This window comes from Triticum aestivum, chromosome 5B, assembly GCF_018294505.1.
Source record: "Triticum aestivum cultivar Chinese Spring chromosome 5B, IWGSC CS RefSeq v2.1, whole genome shotgun sequence".
Classification (NCBI taxonomy): Eukaryota; Viridiplantae; Streptophyta; class Magnoliopsida; order Poales; family Poaceae; genus Triticum; species Triticum aestivum.
The window spans coordinates 435,733,287-435,739,663 of NC_057807.1; the positions used below are offsets into that span (position 1 = coordinate 435,733,287).

The following is a 6,377-nucleotide window of genomic DNA, read 5'->3' on the forward strand; positions in this document are numbered from 1 at the left end:
ATGGAAAATCCGTCCACCCAGGTTCATTAATTTGCAAATTCTTCCTCAGCTAGTTAAAAAAATGAAATTGGCTGATATCATGATGATATTGGGTAGTATAGATATCATTATGGGGGAAGTTGATCGTTGAAATAATAATAGATAGGGTAGAGGTAGAAACTATCAATTCTTTTTTGAAATTGGAATTATTAAAAGAAGTCTATGGACTGATATCGATTCTACCCATTTTGACCCTCCTTTTGGGAATAACAATAGAGGTACTTGTAATTGTGTGGTTAGAAAGAGAAATATCTGCGTCCATACAACAACGTATTGGTCCTAAATATGCTGGCCCCCTGGGCCTACTTCAAGCTATAGCAGATGGGACTAAGCTACTTTTTAAAGAAGATATTCTGCCATCCCGAGGAGATATTTCTTTATTTAGCATTGGACCCTCTATAGCAGTCATATCAGTTTTATTAAGTTTTTTAGTTATCCCTTTGGGATATCATTTTGTTTTAGCCGATCTTAGTGTTGGTATTTTTTTATGGATTGACATTTCAAGTATAGCTCCTATTGGTCTTCTCATGGCAGGATATAGCTCAAATAATAAATATTCTTTTTCAGGCGGTCTACGAGTTGCTGCTCAATCCATTAGTTATGAAACCATTAACTTTTTGTGTGCTAGTAATATCTCTACGTGTGATTCATTAAGATAGATCTTTTTCCTATAAAATCCATTAACTATTTATATTCCTTTTCTTATTTAGTATTTGGGTTGGTAAGTTAAACTAGATAACTATATGAGTGAAACAAAATAGCTTATAAATTTGTAGTAAAAAAGAAAAAATCTCATTTCCTACGTACAAGAAAAAGTGGAAGTAAAGATAAGCAGTGTAAACTCTTTATCCCAAGGTTGATATTTTTTAATTAGTCTTCATATCTTGAAGCGGCCAAGAATAAAGGATTCATGATATGGAATTCCATTACTAGAACACTCCTAGTTATTACTATAAACTTAATAATCCATAAGAAGAATCCACCAAAATTTAGTGAAGGGTTAGGAACACTAAAGTACATAAAGGATTAGTAATGGAAAATCTAAAACATTAGAGATTTTTGCCCATAAAAGGAATCATAATAAGGACTTGCAATTTGTAGAAATTATCAAGTAGTACTTTCTTCGGATTCCGATCCAGAGTATGTTCCCATTCACTTGTTAAGGAAATGGCTATCAAGAACGAATTAACCCTTTATCCATTTTTCTTTTTAAATACCCCCTCCCTGGGGAAAGAAGAATTGTAAAAAAGATATGGAGTGCACTAGAAAAAAATTCATTATTTCCTTCCTCTATCCATATTCATGCAGAATTGCTCATGAACTAATACCCAACTCTTTCCATTTATTAATTGAATTCCTATAACTAGTAACAAGTGTTTTATTCCAAGATTAAGTTATTACTGAACGAAGAAAAATTTCATCATATTATAAAGGATGAGATCAATTCGGAAGAGCTTTTTCTTATTCTAGCGGACGGAATTCCTTTTGTCTAATTTAGGACTTTCAAATCTATTTTATTTTATCTAATTCTATCTACGCCCCAGGGGCTAGGAACAAAACAGTCCTTTCCTTTTTCTGATCATAGAGAAGCCGTATGAAGCTAAGGTTTCATGTACGGTTTTGAAATAGCGGTGGGAACTGTGATGTTATCATCGACTATGATTATCTAACAGTTCAAGTACAGTTGATATAGTTGAAGCACAATCAAAATACAGTTTTTTTGGATGGAATATTTGGCGTCAGCCTATAGGTTTTCTGGTTTTTTTAATTTCTTCTTTGGCAGAATGTGAAAGATTACCCTTTGATTTACCAGAAGCGGAGGAAGAATTAGTACCACATTACCAAATTGAATATTCCGGTATCAAATATGGTTTATTTTATCTTGTTTCTTACCTAAATATATTAGTTTCTTCTTTATTTGTAACAGCTCTCTACTTGGGCGGGTGGAATTTATCTATTCCCGATATATCCTTTTTTGATTTTTTCCAAATGAATAAAGCAGTTGGAATTTTGGAAATGACAATGGGTATATTTATAACATTAACTAAAGCTTATTTATTTCTCTTCATTTCTATCACAATAAGATGGACTTTACCGAGGATGAGAATGGATCAGTTATTAAATCTTGGATGGAAATTTCTTTTACCTATTTCCCTGGGCAATCTCTTATTAACAACCTCTTCTCAACTTGTTTCACCATAAATAAGATAATACAATAATATTAAGAATATTTTCAACACAAAAGCTCTCTCAAACAAGAGAAAGAAACATATCTTTTTCATAGATATTTAGAATGAATATGTTCCCTATGGTAACTAGGTTCATGAGTTATGGTCAACAAACAATACGTGCTACAAGGTACATAGGTCATAGTTTCATAACTACCTTATCCCACACAAATCTTTTACCTATAACGATTCACTACCCTTATGAAAAATCAATTACACCAGAGCGTTTCCGAGGGCGAATCCACTTTGAATTTGATAAAAGTATTGCTTGTGAAGTATGTGTTCACGTATGTCTGATAGATTTACCCGTTGTGGATTGGAGATTTGAAAAGGATATTAAAAGAAAACAATTGCTTAATTATAGTATTGATTTTGGAGTGTGTATATTTTGTGGCAATTGTGTTGAGTACTGTCCAACAAGCTGTTTATCAATGACTGAAGAATATGAACTTTCTACCTATGATCGTCATGAATTGAATTACAATCAAATTGCTTTAAGTCGGTTACCAATCTCCATAATGGGATAGCACACAATTCAAACAATTAGGAATTCGTCTGAAAGTAAAATAAACAAAGAAAAATCTTCGAATTCAAGAATGATTACTGATTACTAAACTTTGATTTTGTCTTTTTGTTATAAAAATATAATAATTCTTCATTAAACTTTAAAATTATACTATAAAGAAAAACAAAAAACTACTGCTTATTGGAAATTATTTCTTATTTTAAATCAGACTAGATTTTCATGATATAATATAATTTCTAACTATATGGTTTATACACAAAAAATACCCTAATCCTTTTTTCCTTCCTTGAATCCTTTAGTTTTAGTCAGTTCATGAAAATTTTTATACTATTAATTTATTTTTATCCATAATGGATTTACCTGGACCACATGAGATTCTTATGCTATTTGGGGGATTTGTTCTTCTACTAGGGGGTGTAGGAGTAGTATTACTTACCAACCCCATTTATTCTGCCTTTTCGCTAGGATTAGTTCTTGTTTGTATATCCTTATTCTATTTTTTTATTAAATTCCTACTTTGTAGCTGTCGCACAACTTCTTATTTATGTGGGATCCATAAATGTCTTGATCATATTCGCTGTAATGTTCATAAATGGCTCAGAATGGTCTAAAGATAAGATTTATTGGACTATTGGAGATGGGTTCACTTCACTCGTTTGTATAACTATTGTTTTTTCACTAATGACTACTATCCCAGATACGTCGTGGTATGGAATTCTTTGGACTACAGGATCAAACCAAATAGTAGAACATGGTCTCATAAATAATGTTTAACAAATTGGAATTCATTTAGCAACCGATTTTTATCTTCTGTTTGAACTCATTTCCATAATTCTTCTAGTTTCTTTAATAGGTGCAATTACTATGGCTCGGCAATAAGAAAACTTAGAAAAAGTACAAATTATAAGAATTACAAATCTAAAATAAATAACTAAAGAATCACAATTTTGATTTAGTAAAATCCATCTACTGCCAACAAATACCTCCTTTATTTTCTCTTTTGTTGTGTAATTGTTCTATTGTAATTAATTGAATCGGTTCAATTCTTGCCAATGAATCGAGATTGATAAGGAGTTAGTTAATGATGTTTGAGCATGTACTTTTTTGAGTTTCTATTTATTTTCGATTGGTATCTATGGATTGATCACAAGCCGAAACATGGTTAGAGCTCTAATATGTCTTGAACTTATATTGAATTCAATTAATCTAAATCTCGTAACATTTTCTGATCTATTTGATAGTCGCCAATTAAAAGGTGATATTTTCGCAATTTTTGTTATAGCCCTTGCGGCTGCTGAAGCCGCTATTGGACTATCCATTCTTTGTTCCATCCATCATAATAGGAAATCCACTCGTATCAATCAATCTAATTTATTGAATAACTAGACTTTTGAATAATTAGACATAGAATCCTCTAACAAAGGCGCACATATTAAAATAAATAGAAATCAATAATATTTTCTTAGTATTATTTGAGAATATCCATTTTTAGTAGATTATTGCATAGTATTCTTTTTCACTTAAATTAATTTTTGTATTTGTAATTCATTGATATTGCAATTTGAATATTGCAATAATTTATATTGAAAAGACGACAGCCAATTTATTGGCTAATTCGAATTCGTTTGTATAATTCGTAAAATTCTTTCTTATTTCTTATTGTTGAAATCCAAAATTAAAGTCTCTTGGCTCTCTTCACGCTTTCTCACAAATAGATTAAAAAATAGATTTTTATTTTTGAAGTTTGGATAAACCATTGCTTCGTCTGGTGTCTACAATACATATGATTCATTATAGTACTAATTTCATTTTTACTAGATCGAAAAATTTTATGTTGAAAAGAAAAATTTATAGATCCAATGTCACATTCCGCAAAAATTTACAATACATGTATAGGATGCACTTAATGTGTACGAGCTTGTCCAACAGATGTATTAGAAATGATAACCTGGGATGGATGTAAAGCCAAGCAAATTGCTTTCGCGCCGAGAACCGAAGATTGTGTGGGTTGTAAGAGATGTGAATCTGCCTGCCCGACAGATTTTTTAAGTGTCCGCGTTTATTTAGGGCCTAAACAACACGTATCATGGATCTATCTTATTGATACGTTACAAAAAACTTCACTCAAATCGTCTGAGTCCTCTTTAGCGAAGAAGCATGTGCTTGAAATAATCGAGCACGGGCTTTTCTGGTCAAAACGTATCTTGTCTTTATCACTTTATCATGAGTTATTTTCCTTGCTTACAATACTTGTTGTTTTTCCAATATTTGCAGGTTCATTAATTTTCTTTTTACCTCATAAGGGAAACAAAGTCGTTAGGTGGTATACTATATCTATTTGTTTATTAGAATTCCTTCTAATGACTTATGCGTTCTGTTATCATTTCCAACTGGAGGATCCCTTAATCCAATTAAAGGAGGATTATAAATGGATAGATGTCTTTGATTTCCACTGGAGATTGGGAATCGATGGACTTTCATTAGGATCTATTTTATTGACAGGATTTATCACTACTTTAGCAGCTTGGCCAATTACACGGAATTCGCGATTATTCTATTTCCTCATGCTCGCAATGTATAGTGGTCAAATAGGATTATTTTCTTCGCGAGACCTTTTACTATTTTTATCATGTGGGAGTTAGAATTAATTCCTGTCTACTTACTTTTATCCATGTGGGGGGGAGAGGCGTCTATATTCAGCTACAAAGTTTATTTTGTATACTGCAGGTGGTTCTATTTTGTTTCTTAATCAGAGTTTTGGGTATGGGCTTATATGGTTCCAATGAACCAGGATTAAATTTGGAAAGATTAATTAAGCAATCATACCCTGCAACCTTGGAAATACTTTTATATTTTGGCTTCCTTATTGCTTATGCTGTCAAATTACCGATTATACCCCTACATACGTGGTTACCAGGTACCCATGGGGAAGCACATTATAGTACATGTATGATTTTAGCGGGAATATTATTAAAGATGGGAGCATATGGATTGATTCGGATCAACATGGAATTGTTACCTCATGCTCATTATCTATTTTGCCCTGGTTAGTCATAATAGGAGCGATCCAAATAATCTATGCAGCTTCAACTTCTCTTGGTGAACGAAATTTCAAAAAAAAGAATAGCTTATTCATCTGTGTCTCACATGGGTTTCATAATTATAGGAATTGGTTCCATAACCAACATTGGACTCAATGGAGCTATTTTACAAATATTATCCCATGGATTTATTGGTGCTACACTTTTTTTTCTTGGCAGGAACCGCTTCTGATAGAATGCGTCTTGTTTATCTCGAAGAACTGGGGGGGGGGGGGAATATCTATCCCAATGCCTAAATTTTTTACCATGTTTAGTAGCTTTTCAATGGCTTCTCTTGCCTTACCAGGAATGAGTGGTTTTGTCGCAGAATTAGTAGTATTTTTGGACTAATTACTAGTCCAAAATTTCTGTTAATGCCAAAAACACTAATTACTTTTGTAATGGCAATTGGAATGATATTAACTCCTATTTATTTATTATCTATGTTACACCAGATGTTCTATAAATACAAGCTATTTAATGTTCCGAACGAAAATTTTGTGG

At 32.1% G+C, this 6,377-nt stretch overlaps 1 pseudogene; it reads left to right on the top strand.

The window, feature by feature from the left end:
- On the top strand, positions 1-2,507 carry LOC123114834 (NAD(P)H-quinone oxidoreductase subunit 1, chloroplastic-like; annotated as a pseudogene).
- The last annotated feature ends 3,870 nt before the right edge of the window (positions 2,508-6,377 follow it).